Below are 15,199 nucleotides of genomic sequence, written 5' to 3'. Positions count from 1 at the left end.
ATCCACCGCCATGATGACCCTGAAATCCATCTGTGCTGCAACTGGCAGTGGTTGGGCTGAGGTTTTCCCTTCTACTGTGTGTCTCCTGCCAGCTGTTTGTGCTGGTGGCCTTTCTGGAAGGAGGGCCACTTAGACTGGTTGAGCAGGAACGGGCACTGGAGAGCACAAAGAAGCACAGAAATCCTTCAGCATCCACCCCCATCTATGGCCCAAGGAAGGAAATGAAGCTGCTGAGAAAAGAGCTAATGAACACACCTAGGGAAGTGAAGAGAACATTAATTGCCTATACAGCAGTGTGGCGAGTCTGAGCAATAAAAAAAAAGTGGGAACAACTAATTTATGAGTACAAATTCCATCTGGAGAGCATGACTTAAACTTGGGGAGAAAATCCATGTCCCTGGAATATTAAAATCAATAGTTGTAACCTATTTAGAAAGAATTGAGTGGTCAAAGAAGGCGCAGGAGAGACAATCAATATCAGAAGTGACATTGCTGTGTTTCAAGCACCACTAGAAACTTAAGAGAAAGTGACCTCAAATACAAATAAAAGCCAAAAGAAGACACTTCTTCAGACCATCAACTCTCACTAGAAAAGAGGGACTACTGGCTCCTTAGTCACATACATATGATATTTAAGAAAATTTCCCTACCCTCTCCAGGAGAACCTCAACTTGAATTATGTCAGCTGGAGGGCTCATAATGCTGGTTTTGGGATTTTCTAAATGTCGTAGAAGAGTGTTTCCTAACCAAAACTGGAAGGATTCTCGACAAGATCATCTTGGCAGCTGGACAACTGATCACAGATCCAAAAGCTAGCCACAGCCAGCACAGAGGAGACCCCGTTTCAATCATACGCGCTGGGCACAGACAGAAGAAAGCCTGAGCTGACAGTAGGACCCATTCCTTTTCAGTGTTGTAAGCCAGGTCACCTGGAGGATTTTAAACAGAAAATGTGAATGATATTGGCAACTCTTTGTTTAAAGGGACTCTGGCTTCTAGGGAATCTAGTAAAATCTCAGCATTGGGAAAGAGAAGGTTATTCTGGTTAAAACAAGAAGCTCAAAGTGGAGTGAGAGTAGGTCTAAACTCACAGAAAGGAAGGAAGGGAAAGTGAGTAGTAATGAACTTAAACCAGCCTCAAGCAGAAGGCTGTTAGGTGAAACCTATGGCTAGAAGAGCTGAGGGCAATCGGGCAGTGCTCTTTAGATGTAAGAGACTAAAAGTAGTTGTCTAGACAGAATAGCAGACATTAAAACAAGAATGCATAAAAGGCAGACACTAAATATTTAATTTCTCTATTTTGGGGAAAAAGCTAAGTGAAGTAGCAATGTAATATGATGATGTGAAATATCTTCAGTTCCAACGCAGGATGTTAAACAGCTGCTACTACAGCTAGAGGATTTTTTTGATCAGCATTCCTCAGTATTCTGCGCCTGAGAGTTTTAAAATCTGTCCAGGAGTGCCCCGGGCCGGCAGTGTCTGCGAGGCGAGGAGTCTTCCAGAAGACCGAAGCATTGCTGACTTTGTGCCAATGCATAAACATTGATGAGGAGGATGACTTGCGTAATTATAAATCTGATTGTTTGATGTTGATTTTGTGAAAAATAATGGAAGAGCTGATAAGGGACTTGATTAATAACAATTTAAGGAGAATAACTAATTACAATCAACATGAGTTAATGGAAAACAGATCTTATTAAATGGAATTGATATAATTTTTCAAGAATATGATTATAGATTTGATTGATTTAGCACATTTCATCAACACTGTTACATTTGACTTCTGCGAGGCATTTAACAATGTTGTCTCATTTATTAGGAAGCTAAAACAATGTAAAATCAACACGGCATGCACTAAACAGATGAAAACCCTGCTGATATGTTTAAACATATCAGAGAATCATCCCAAGTGGCTGTGCTTCAGTTCATCACTTTTAGCAAATGGTAGAAAATCAAAACTCATTGCAATCAAAGTTTGCTGATGACATTTGGAGTAGGACCACAGCTGGGATGTGGATCGGTCTCTTCCTCAGACCTGTACCTTTCGTGAACCAGATATAAGCAAACACCAGCTGGTTTAATGTGGGCACACACAAAGCCGCACTTCTAGGAACCAGGATTTCAGTGGGGGGAGGAGGGATCCTATTACACAACGTTGGAAACTTGATAAAATAGCAGAGTGAAATATCTCCGGTGTAACATCTAGTGGGACACTGCAGCTATTTCTGGTGTCTGTGACTCAAGAAGGATGGTGATGAATGGGAGAGGGCACACGAGAATGACTGAAGCGTTGCAAAACATGCCTTATAGTGACAGATTCAAGGACCCCAATACGCTTAGCTTAACAAAGAGAAGGTTAAGGGATGGCTTAATGACAATCCAAATGTATTCAGACAGGGTACAGAAATGCAGAAAGGGAGAGCTCTTCAATCTAATAGACAGAGCTATAAAAAGAGCTGGTGACTGGAAGCTGACACTGTTAAATTCGGACCGGGAAGGGTGTGCTTTTTAAATTGGGAGAAGTAACATCAGAACTAATTCCCAGCAGACGGTTTCATTATCACTGGCCATTTCAAAATCATAGTGGGGTTGTTTTGTTTGTTTCAAGTTGTATCCTGGATCCACCAAAGATCACTGTGAATCAACATACAGACACCCACACCACATGGAAGGGGTGGTCCTTCTTTCATTTTATTATGTTCCTAATAATGAGTATTTAAGTCATCATCCCCGAGCACTGAGTGGGACAATTCCCTTTTCTCAGAGTTATTGGTCTGGCCTTGGTGGAGACTCACACAGACACCTCAGTGTTATTAGTACTTCATCTTTGTCAGTGGAAAGGCTGGAAAAGTACTATAAAACCAAATAAAACAAATCCAGCCTACATCCCTCTGCTATAAAAAACCCTGAAATGCAGTGTCAAAGAGAGCAGCTCAAAGCAAGAATGTGAAGGACCCATGTTCCCGTGGTCCAGTTAAATCCTGCTGATCCTCATCTGCTGCTTTGGTTTGATAGACTTTTCAGGGAAGTGACACATCCATATTCCTTAAAAGTTGCTAAAACTGTGAGTAAAAATGCGTAGTTTGATAACACACTCATCTACACCCATCGCAGAATGAGAGAGAGCCACCATCTTGCATCGCTGGGCTTCCTGCAGGAGCTCCACCACATCTCTGCTCTCTCGTTTGGGAGCTGCTGAAATTTCTCCTTTCATGGAAATTCTTCAGCAGGAGTCCTGGCTGCAAACCCTTCACTCAGGCAGCTCCAGGAGCCACCCACTGACTTCTCCCGGGACTGGTCTGCAAGCCCCAGCTGACATCTTACTGATGCACTGGGGACCAAACAGGTATATGTGCAGATTTATTTTTTTTCTTTTGGTGATGGGACATTATTTCTGGGTTGTCAAGCTCTGAAAACAGTGTCAGGAAAAAAGTTTTCCTTCCAAAGAAATACTGTGATGGATGGAGGTGGTTAGATAAGAACTGTTATCCAGGAGCGGGACAATATAAAGTTGTTTCATAATTGATTTATATATAAGGGCCTTTATCTTCTGGTAAGGTCTTTACCTTTAAAAGCAGGTCTTTACCTTATATAAAGGATATAAAAGAGATGTAATTTGTTATCTTAACTTGTAATGGGATCAGCAAAGAAAGACTTTTAAGCCCCTCCACAGCTTATTCATGATTTCACTGTGGTTCTTCAACAGCAAAATCTATTCAGCTCTAATTTTAGGTCCTCGTCCCTGAATCTGGGAGGCTGGGACCTTGTCTCATCCCTGCTGCCCACACCATGGAGCTAGCTGTGCACCATCAAGGACTCTGGGGCCTGAGCTGTGCTGGATTTAGCTCTGGCATGATTCAAGCCATCACTGCTGTCCCCACCGCCTGCCACCTCTTTGCTGGTGTGACCAGCACCTGAGAGCCACAGCTGATAATCCAGGTTATTAATTAGTGGAGAGGAGGCAGCACTGTAGGATGCTGCCAACCACAGTCGCTAACCCCCCCCACACTTTGTACCTCCTGCTCAGGGCAGAGGGCATCAGGCAGCAACTTCTTCAGCAGCTTCAATTCAGTCTGCCAGAGCCCTCTGCTCCAAATGCCATTTAATTCAGCTCCGTGTCAGCCAGCCAACAAGATTTCCATTGATTTCAGTCTTTGGCCCAGGAACTGTGCAGACGCTTTTGAACTGAACAACTTAAGCACAACGCTTATGTTTTGTCAGAAAAAGCCTGAACCAGCAGAAACTCTTTTAAAGCCAGAGCAACATCATTACCATAGAGATAAACACTACTTTACTGTGGTTCACCGTAACAACAGACCGTTTATTAAAACACTTCACCATTTAATTTATTCAGCATTTTATATTGAGGAGTATTTTCATTAGGATTCCACTGCAAAACTGAAGAAGGCATTAAATCATTTAATATACTGACAGCTCAATTTATTTAAGCACAGGAGTGTAATTCAAAAAAGCGGACCTTACGCAGAGCCCTGTCTTTACAGTCCTGGCATACAAGGTCCCATTAATTTCAGGGTAGGGTGTTACATGAATTTAGTTTGAGATCCCACTACGGGCTCTCCTTTGGTCAGCAACCTGCTGCGTTGCTGCACCTGCCAGAGCTACCTTTAGGAATCCCTCCTGGTGCACACCAGCCCAGCTCCATGCCTTTTGCTTCTACTAGTGCTATCTAGCCCTTTGCATTTGGCATCTGGCTTTGCTTGGTCCTTGATGGACCACAGAGCAACCAGGATGGCTGGAGCAGCAGAGATCAGCAGGGAAACAGTGGTAAATGCAGGAAGCCCTGAGGTTCTCAATGAAGTCTTCAATTTAATTATAATTAATTGGTGTTCCTGGCTCTGGAGCTCTTGGTGAAGCCTGGGAGATCCACTGCAATGTACTCTTGTCTCGGTTTGTATTGAATTAACTCGGGACACTCAATTCTTCAGCTCTGGGGTGGTGTATGGTGAGGCTCCCCCAGCCCTGCCCTGGCAGATGCTGAGCAGCATCAGGACTGTCCACAGCTGTCACATCAAAGTTCTGACATCCCACCTGAAGCAAATGCTCCACTTGGTATTCTGGGTGCTCAGCTCCCTGGACAATCAAGCCCTTGTGGCTTATTACTGATGTTCCCAGATCTGACCTAATAAATGGGGAAGAAGAAAATTGTCACCTATGACAAAGCCCTGGGTGATATTGGGGTCCCTGGTGGTTCCTGGTATGGCTGCTTTCCAAGATTGGTGTTGAAGCAGAACTTTGGAAACAATAGCACATTGTCAATAGGGATGCACAGGACATCGTTAATAAACATTAGGGAGCTTGATATGATCTGGCAAAAGCAGTACAATGAAATGAAGTACCAAAAGCAGGATGGAGAGGAGGGAAAGGGACCTGAACAGGGTGTTTAATGACTCACCGGACTGTGAAATGCAGTGGAGAGCAAGGCTGGGGTAGAAAACCTTTTAATGAATTCAACATGTGTGCACCCTTTGAAGGCTTAGCTCCCCATTCCCCAATAATGTTTGACCCACCTGAAGATACTGATCATATAGAAAATAATAACCAGTAAGTAATAATAATAGTAATAATAGGAAGAGCAGGACCCTCATCTCCAATTCATATTTATAATCCAGCAAATATCTCACCTAAAGCCAGAAGATTTATGGGTTTGCATCTATAATTAATATCCTTCCTTAAGCAAGAAAGGGTATATTTTCATACAAATAAATCTGGTGCTCTAGACCTGGATTTTGAAGGCTAATATTTAAATCCCCAGCAAGACACCGTTATTGATTCTATAGATGTGTATACAACAGAGACAAGCCATGCACATAGATATAGATAGCGTTGTACGTTTATTTTTAAAATAAATAGATATAGTTTCTCTTTTAAATGCAATAGACGAAGCTTAAGCAGGAAAACGGAGGAAGATGGAGAGGTCGACTTGGCGTCTGCTTCAAACTGTCCCTGTTTCCCAATGATTCAATTTGCATTAGGCCTGTTGCTAACGGCAGGGCTTTTCCTGGACGCCAAGACACATAAAGGGCTTTGAGACAAAGCCAGTCTATCTAGTTTTAGTTTTATGAGGAAAATAAACAGGCTGATATAACAGTAAAAGGGTCAAACAGGGTCAGGGCTAATGAAGTGACTCACAGCAGGTTAAAATTAAAACACCCTTCCTTTTCTCTGTCCTCCCTTGCATGCCTCTCCTCTGGGAGTGACCCCTGTGTCTGCCCAAAATCACACACGTGGGCGACAGCAAAGCACCAGCTCAGGGCTGAACCAGCTCGTTTGGGGCTCGGGGCAGGACTCGCCTTGGCTGATGGTTTGAATCTCCAGCAGCATCCTCTGAGAGATGGAAACCTCTGGTCAAGGCAAGCCCTTACCCTTCAGCTCCTTGCCATGACCACGGCATGGACCACAGCCACTGCACGCTGCCAGGGAGGCTCAAAGGTGCCCCAAATCACCCCTCCAGTGCTGAATTGGCCACTGGTGAGTGGGGGCTTCCTTTAAGGAGCTGTGTTGTAGGCTTGGAGCTTTGCAACATCAGGGCTAGCCAAGGTCTCGTGGGGTAACTCCCTTGCTAGCCCACAGTAGAGCAAGACCATCTTGCTTGGTATCTGTGGGCTCTGGTCTGCACTCAGAGCGTCTCCTCACTCCCCGAATAGTCTCTACAACCAGGTTTCAAAGGTTTATTTGTTCTTTTTATTTTCTCGGGGTTTCTTTTCACTTTCCTGAGTTGTAACTAGCAGAGTGGGGATGTGCTGGGTAAGCAGTTGAATCAAAACTAGGAAAGGACAGCTTCTCTGGTACAAGCAGGGATTTATGTGAAAAATTTTGAGAATTACTGGAAATTTAAACATAGGCACTGTTCCAAGGTCAAGGGTGTAAACCACCTCACTTAGTGGTGCACTTACAACGGAGGTGAAGTACTTCTGCTGTTCTGGATCCAAAGAGTAAAGACATGAACAGAGCCCAGACATTATACTGTCCTAAGCTGTATAACATCCCCATTTAACCAAGATTTTAGTTATTCATGTTTAAATACTATACATAAAAAAAAAAAAAATCCTTTATGCACTTGGTCATTTAAGCTGCTCATCAGTGATTGTGCATCAGTGTGGGAGTCCCGTTCAAACCTCACAGCACTGGCTGCAACGAGCTGGGAAGGAACTTCTTCCCCCAAAATCTCAGAAGAGATTATATCCATGGGAAGGAGGGACATGGCAACAATACTGGTGTGGTGCAGCAAAGCAGTGACGAGCCCCCAGGCAGGATGGCTTCACCTTGCTTTGGTGTGTCAGCTCCATCACCCGTGGTCTGCATGGACAGGCAGATGCTCTCCTTCCTCCAAACATTAATTTCCAGTGTCAGGAAGCCTCTGTGGGAGGAGGGAAAAAAAGAAGCAAAGGAAACTTTCTGGCAAGCACACGAAGGAGCTGTGCTGTTCCAAAACCTAGTGACCATGGAAAAGCTTTCCCTAGAGACATGTTGCCCAGTGCACGCTCTATATGATTTTTATCCCCACGAAGAACATGGGCTGTGGGTGCCCAGACACTGCTCTTACCTGCGGCTGTGAAAGGGGGAATAAATCCATGGTTGTTGCTCTGCAAGGCCAAGTACAAATAGCACAGGGGCTCGGGAAGCTGCAACCAGTGTGGGGTACTTAGCCAAGGCAGAGCTTTTCTGCAACTTCATTTTCATGATTTAGCATTCCCGCTGTAAATAATTAATACTAATGTAAGTGAGATAAGAGACAGACTGTCTATGGGCCAGGAGGAAGTGGATCCTGGTGACATCCACCCGAAAATGTGTTTGCGGATTTATCTGAAATAAAAACGTTGAAAAGCCAAACACAAAATCTGAGAGGCGGGAAGGGAGGAGGGATAAGAAAGGAAATCTGTGGATCGGCTCTGAGGATTCTCATCTCTCTAAGAAAAAGCTACCGATATTAATTTCCCTAGCAAGATAATTCCTGCACTAACTAGCACTTTTTAGCTCTCCCTAAACATTGCTCTCACACTAGTCCATAAGCTGTGTTCATGCATTGCCAGAGAACTGGGTGGGTATTAGCATGGGCTAAGGAATTAAAGTGTCATTACAGGGGGTGTGTGGAAGGCACCCCTCCTCATCAGAGACCATGCCGACAGGAAAATGCCGGTGAGCTCAGTATATTTGATGCCTTTGGCTTAGGTTATCTACAAACCAGCTGAGCACCAGGAAGGAGCTCTCCTGCATCTTAGTCTTTGAAACCAGAGAAGGCAAAATTATATATCTGGTCCTGCGAGGGCAGCCGTGAGACGGGCGACAGAGACAGCCGCTGCTGGGGTGGAGAAGGGAAGATTTCCCTCTGGGAGTGTTTGAATCCAGCGTGTCCCAGGGGCCATTACACAGTATCCATTTCGAAATCCTGATTTTTGAGGCCGCTATTGGCATTTCACGTCCTCTGAGCAGTCTGTGCCCAGCGGCAAACAGATATTCACTTCACCCAGCATGATGTAATGCCCGCTTTGATCCTGTCTAGCATATATAAAAAAAGATAATGTCAGCTGGAAAAAAATGACACCATCGTTGAGCCACCTTACAGCTCTCCACTTCTCTCTCGTATGTCTCCATCTTTACACCCCACCTGCACTACCAGTTGCTTCTCAGCTCAAGGACCTTCCTGTACCAACTGTAAAATGCAAGCGTGCCTGATGGTTTTAAATTGCTGGAGGATGCCACACATAAGAGAAATAAATCTGCAGGGGCAATTTCTTCATTTTAAACTATTTGCTTGTAAATGTAGCGGAGGGTCCCTCGGATCATGGGTCTCCCATGCCTAGAGCAGGCAGGTTTGTTTTATACTCATGTCCCAAAGGCCATGACTTTACACATCACTCTAGTAAGCACATATTCAGAGCTCTGAATTTGTTTTAAAATATACTTCTTAACATATAGATTTCATGCAGGAAGCCAGATGAAAATTGCTGCTTCGGAAATGCTAGGAAAGAGAAGCATTGCCTCATCTGTGATACAGATGGAGAAAGCTAGAGAGACTTTCTCATCTCTAACGTGATTTTATGATTCAGTGAATAATGCATATTAGCATAATACTAACTTAAAAAATCCATACTCATCATTTACTATTAATTAGTTATCAGCATTATCCTATTATTAATTATTAACATTTACACTATCAATCAGCCCCTGGCTGACTGATAGCTTAAAATCCTGCATAAAGATTGTTACAACAATAGCTACAGTACATCACATAATGTGCTTCACAGTCGGGTTGTCATATCCTCATCTATAAAGCTTTTTACTAATGCACTTTACAACATATCTTACAGTACATGGATGAAGAATGTGGCTGCACCCAGTAATAATTCCATTAATTATGAATAAAGCATTTACAAATGACATCCTTATTTAAAAACGGTGATGAACACATTTTGTTTTAATGCGGATGCACTGTGTAATTTGTAATTCCATAAAAAGCAATGCTGGCAGCATGGGTCAGGGAAAAAGGGCCAAGATCTTATGATATTTACATCAGAAAGGGGAAAAATACAGTGGAGAAAATAATTGACAAACAACAAATGTTGGGATAAAGCTGCCCAAACTCCAAGGTGGTGGTGGGAAGGGACATTTAAAGGTGCCATGCGAAGCTGAAAGGCTGAAAGACCGTATGGAGTGACCTTGCACTGCAGTTGTGTCAATAAAACTCTATCCTACATTAACAGTAGGTCTATATTTTCATTGCTTTCTCTTGTTTGCAATGTTTTCAGCTGACTGGCAGCTCACCAGGACTCGTTAACCACGTAGAGTTTGCCTTTGCAGTACCGCTTTGTCGTAGGGGCTTTTGGAGACGGCAGAATATTTATTACATACAATTTTTCAGCAAGGCTACTTACGTCAAGAGGCTATAAATACATTACTCTTCCTAGTTTACTTAAGGGATAAAAAGTGAGTAGCTAAGTTTACAGATCAGGCTCAAGCTCTATTAATGTGTGGTCTGTTCATTTTCGTATCTATCTCAATTGTTTGAAATTATTTTCCAAATTAATCCCATGAGTGATTCTTGACTCACTGATCATTTCTGAGCGCTGCTGGTCGAGTTGTGCGGCAGTCCTGTTCAGGTTATTGCATGTATTATGCAAGAAAGATTAATTTAAAGTCGTGATGCTTTTGGTAATAAAGCTGTGAATATCTATGTTGGTCATAGCTTTCAACTGAGAGCTGTGAGCCAAGAGCTTCTTATACCAAGGTTCAACCATTTAAATGTGTGCTAACTGGGGGTGCAAAAATCCCAGCAACTCACTTCTGACAACACTGGCAGGTGGCTGAGAGACTTGGTGGTCAGCAGAAAGTCAGCAAACTCCTCCAGATTATTTTTTTCCTTAAGTTCATCAGTGTTTACATCAGTCTGGATGCACAAGGTGCCTGGATAATTCACAGCCATGGTGCCACGTAGCTGTTAGTACATAGCCAAAGCTGTGCATGGTGGTGAATGCTGAGTGCGGTGCAAGTTTCTGCAGAGTCAGGGAAGAAAAGAGACCTAGATCCATCGTGGCAAGATGAGAAAAAGCATTGACTTGGGAGGGATCCAGTTTTGGGTTCAGCCAGGCCTTTTTGCAGGTGCGCTACAGAGATGAGGCTGCAAACCAGAGCCAAGCCAGGCAGGAATTTCATGTGAATTATTTTCGCGCTCCCGTTCAACGTCCCATTCTGGTCTTCACGGGTGACATTTAGGCAGTGCCTTTCCCCATATTTTCAAGTCAATAAACACAGTAAAATGTTCATATATAGCGTTTATTGCCAGCAGGATTCTCAAAGAGGACATTCTGCAGTCCCCCTCTCCTCTCAAACCCAGGGAAAGCCAGGCAGCGTAGGAGAGGCTGCTGTAATTACAGGCCCCCTTGTGCAAGGCTGCTTTGAAATTCCCAATATTTCTCCAAACCACCAGCAAGTTGGTTTTCAGAGCTGGCTGACAGAGGATTTATTTATTAGGGTTTTGGCTGTTTGCAGCAGCGGCTGGGCAGCAGCAGTTCCGCAGAGTTATCAAAAATCTATTTCCTCAGAGTCACAAGTAAAATACCAAACCCCCTCTGAAAAGCCGAGTGCAACATTTACATTTTAATCTCACAAAACACTTTAGTTTCTGACAAACTGGGTTTTTTGGTCTGTGTATTACAGAGACGAAAGGCAGCAGGGTTACAGGAGAAAGCTTTATAGCCCTGGGAGTGAGCGCAGGCCGTTTCGTATACGTGACACGGCCAGAGTGGCACCGTGACCTCCCCATCCGCAGAGACAGCAAAGATTGTCACCCTCCAGCACTGATGGAGCCAGGTGAAAAAGAAAAGCAACCTGGCCCCAAAAGCTAACGGTGCATGGGCATCTAGCACCGGGTTTGGTTAGCAATGGCATTTGCATGTGTAAACAGGTCGGGGTTGGAGGAATAAGCAGCCCTGTACTGCTGGCTGCTGTGCATAGTCACTCCTGGCTACAAACAGAGCCAAGAGAGGGGTTTGGAGGTGGGCTGGTGGGGGGTTTGCAGTGCCATCTTCAGCCTCGGCTGCCAGCCACCCAAGAGCAAAGGTCCGCCCGGATGCACAGCTCTGAGCCACGCGGAGCTTTTTGTTGCACCCCTCAGCAGGCTGCACACGCGCTGGCAGCTCGTCCTTCCCCAAACCCAGCCGCAGCACTTATTTCACTGTCTATTCGCATCTTTGCCTAGAGGGCAATTGGAATAAAGTGGAGGTGCTGGCTGGACCCACGCTCTACAGTTTGCTGTCTGGCGACAAAAAGCATCTCTTTTCCTCGCTATCACCGGTGCTGAGGTCCTGTACTGCCTCCGTAGAATCGCTGCGGCAAGATATGAATTATGGATGAAATGAAAAATCCCAGCCCGGTGCACAGAGGGAATATGCAAAGTGCAGAGCAATCACCTCCGTGCGTGAGCCTTGCTGTGTGCTGCCTTCAGGTGCACGATGCCCGAAAAACTCTGCTCAGCCTCAGCCTGCGACTCCCTCACCCCCCAAATCTCAGGATTCCCTCCTCCCAAGGGCTTTAGGTTTTGAAATGATGACATTCATTAATCTGAAAATCATCCCCTTATGCTTTGTGGGATCTTCATGTTGAGGTATGAAGGGTGCTGTAGGGATAAATGTTCTTTTGAATTTACACACAGAGCATCTCCAGCAGTGCAGACACCAGGCAGGATGGGTGTCTGCTCCCAGCGTGGGAAGGGCTTGCCCTGGGGAAGTCTGGCATGGTGCAGATCCCCCCACTCCAGATTTGCTCCTGAGCACATGAATGCATGTTTGCAAATGAGGTGATGCAGGGAGCGGTGGGCAGGAGCCCCCAGCCGAGGCTGCTCTGCAGGGGGGAGCCCGGCACAGCCTCCCCGGGAGCAGAGGGGCTCCCGTGGGGATCTGCAGAGGCGATGGCCGGCTCCTGCCAGAGCTCCCTTCTGCGGAAACGGAGGAGCGAAGGGTTGGAAAAGTGCTTCAAGGTAGTCACAGACTCCGGCTTTAAGGGTCTGTGATTTGGGGAAGCTCAGTCTCTGCTCATAACTCCTCTATCAGAGAATAAAATGCCTTTCAGAAGGCATCTTTAAATGTCTTTTAATTTTTAAATGCTTTAATTTCTCCCTTGCAAGCACAGCTTTTTGCTTTCGTTCACCATCTAATAGCACACTGCAAATGTGTTTTCACGCAGCCATTTCTGAGTGTGCAATATCAACATCTGTGCTAAAACCAAGCAGAAATTTTTCCCTGAAGCAATATTTTGCTCAGTATTATTGTTACTTTTTCTTTTTAATAGTTTGCTTGTCACGGGGGCTCTTCAGCCTCTTACTTTCAGGAAGTGAAGGCTCCCTGCTTCTCCCTCCTTTTCAAAGCCAGCCCCAGCAGGCAAGAGCAATGTCACCCTTGTACCTTCTCCTAAAAATGTTTTACTTAGCACTCACTAAAATTATGCTGCACCGAAGCACCTTGTTGAACTGGGGCTTGGTCACCCTCTTCATCATCACACAGAGCCCAGGTTGACATGCCCAGGAGAAGGACCACGCACTGCAGCCAGACCAGACATCCTTCCTCAGAGCTCAGCTTTGCAGCAGACAAAGACTCCTGGTTGGAGATTGAAGAGATGCAAAATAACTAAGTAGATTGCTGCTATAAAAAAAAACTCCACAGGAGCCAATGCTTACCTTCCTGCAGTAGCTGAGATGCTGCAGCTGCTGCTCAAGGTCTGGTTTAGTTAATCCCCATGCAGTGCCATTATTCTGTCCTCACCATGAGCAAGCAGGACAGTCAAAGCTTGTCCTGTTCCAAAAACCAGCACTGGATAACTGTGGGTAAAGAGGGACTCGCTGAAGGTATCAGCAGCACCTGTGCTGAAGGTGCTGATGAAGGTCACAAACAGCTGAGCAAAGTGCTGATTTCTGCCTGGGGAACAGCATTTAAGTGCTGTTATTTTACCAGGGTTCCCTTGTAGAAGCTTCAGTAGTCTTCTGTGTTTGCTCTGGCTTGTTACCTCCACCCTTTCCTTTGGGAACTGTTTTTTCCAGGCCAGTTCATTGTCCCTGGTGCCACAGCCCTCCCCATGCCCCCCAGAACACCCTCCTCCAGCAAAGACCATGATTTGCACAGGCTGTAGGATGCTGTGCAGGTGAAGTTCACTTTCCCGAGAAAGGGCTAATGTGCGGGATTGGCCTGGGATGGGGAAAAGGAGGGAGAATCGCTGGTTATGTGCATCTGTAGGATCTCCAGTGGGAAAGGGCATGATCAGTTTTCAGCTCTCAGAAGCTGCACTAGGCTTGATGTATGAGAGTCCACTTTTGGTTTCTTTCTCATTTGTGTTCCTGTTACCTTGCAAAGGGTTTGGGAGGATTTTTTTGTGATGGTGGTGGTGCAGGCAACAATGTCTTACAGGGACTTCCAGAGTGGCTGCAGTTGAGGGAAAAGGGAAGCTCTGGGATCACACTTGGAAGTGGAAGCAAAGCGAAGAGCTCATGTCTGGGCAGGGCTCAAGTGGATGGGCAGCGCTGCCTGCAAGTGGTGACTCCAGCTTGGCCTTCTCTGCTGGCAGTTTGCAGGTCTCTGGGCAATTGTTTCCTCACCCATCACCCTTCCCCTGCCCGATAAACAGCTGGCTGGAAGGATTAACTGACCTGTGTTTGAATTTCTCCTGTTAAGTAGGTGTTAAATATTATTATTAATATTATTATTATTATGGTTTTTCCATCATAACTGCAGTGGCAAACATTCCCCTGTGCATGTATTTAAGCTATCCAATGTGGGACACTTTGTTCTTAATTTTGATTATTTTAAGAAGTCCTTTAGCACATCAAATAGTCTCTGTGGATGAGGATTTATAGGAAGGTCTTGAGAGCTGTCAGAGTAATGTTTTTCCAGCAGCAAAAACTTAACCTCCTCTTAGATCTTTATTTCTGCTTTGTCCCGAGTTTGACGAAGAGATGGTGTAGCTGTGACAAGTGCTCAGTAATGGCTATCAGGATGAAGGAGATGGGTTGTCAGTTGTCTTATTTTTGATCCCATTTGAATGTGTCAGTCAACTGCCTCAAATCAAAGAAAGTGAGAAGGAGCCTTTAATAGTTGTGATTTGGAAACTGCAAACTTACTTTTTTTTTTTTTTTTTAGAGAGACTAAGTAAATGGTTGGCGGGCTCTTGTAAATCATAACATTTCTAAATATATCAGAGAGGCTCTCTGCCAAGCTGCTGGCGAAGATGGTGTCTATTTCTATTGACTTCTTTTCCCCCTTCAGATTACTTTTGCGTTGAATAATTCCAAATCGTAATGCAAAAAATCAGGGACTCTTAATGAGACTAGCTAATGCTGTGATTAATGAAAGTGTAATGCGAGCTACTGTACAGCCATTAGAAACCAGTTAGCTAATTAGTGTAATCACAGAGGTGGAACTAATTAAAAGACCATAAAATAGAGGTAGCCCAATAACAACATTTTCTTTCGACCCAGAACTGGTGAGAAGAGGATTGGTTTGCTGGGTTAGGAACAGAGAGGAGCAGAGACTGAAGGGTCTGGGAGTAATCACAGTCAATGAGGTCTCGGGGCTGGATCAGACAAGTGGAAATAGAGCAGAATTTACAGCAACATAATCCAGATTGCAGCAGAGTCCTCTTGCAATGGCACTTCACGTTATGGCACCCATCTTTATCCATTGCCACAAGTTTAGTG

The sequence above is a fragment of the Strix aluco genome, chromosome 17, assembly GCF_031877795.1.
Source record: "Strix aluco isolate bStrAlu1 chromosome 17, bStrAlu1.hap1, whole genome shotgun sequence".
Classification (NCBI taxonomy): Eukaryota; Metazoa; Chordata; class Aves; order Strigiformes; family Strigidae; genus Strix; species Strix aluco.
Note: the sequence above shows the minus strand (reverse complement) of the source record.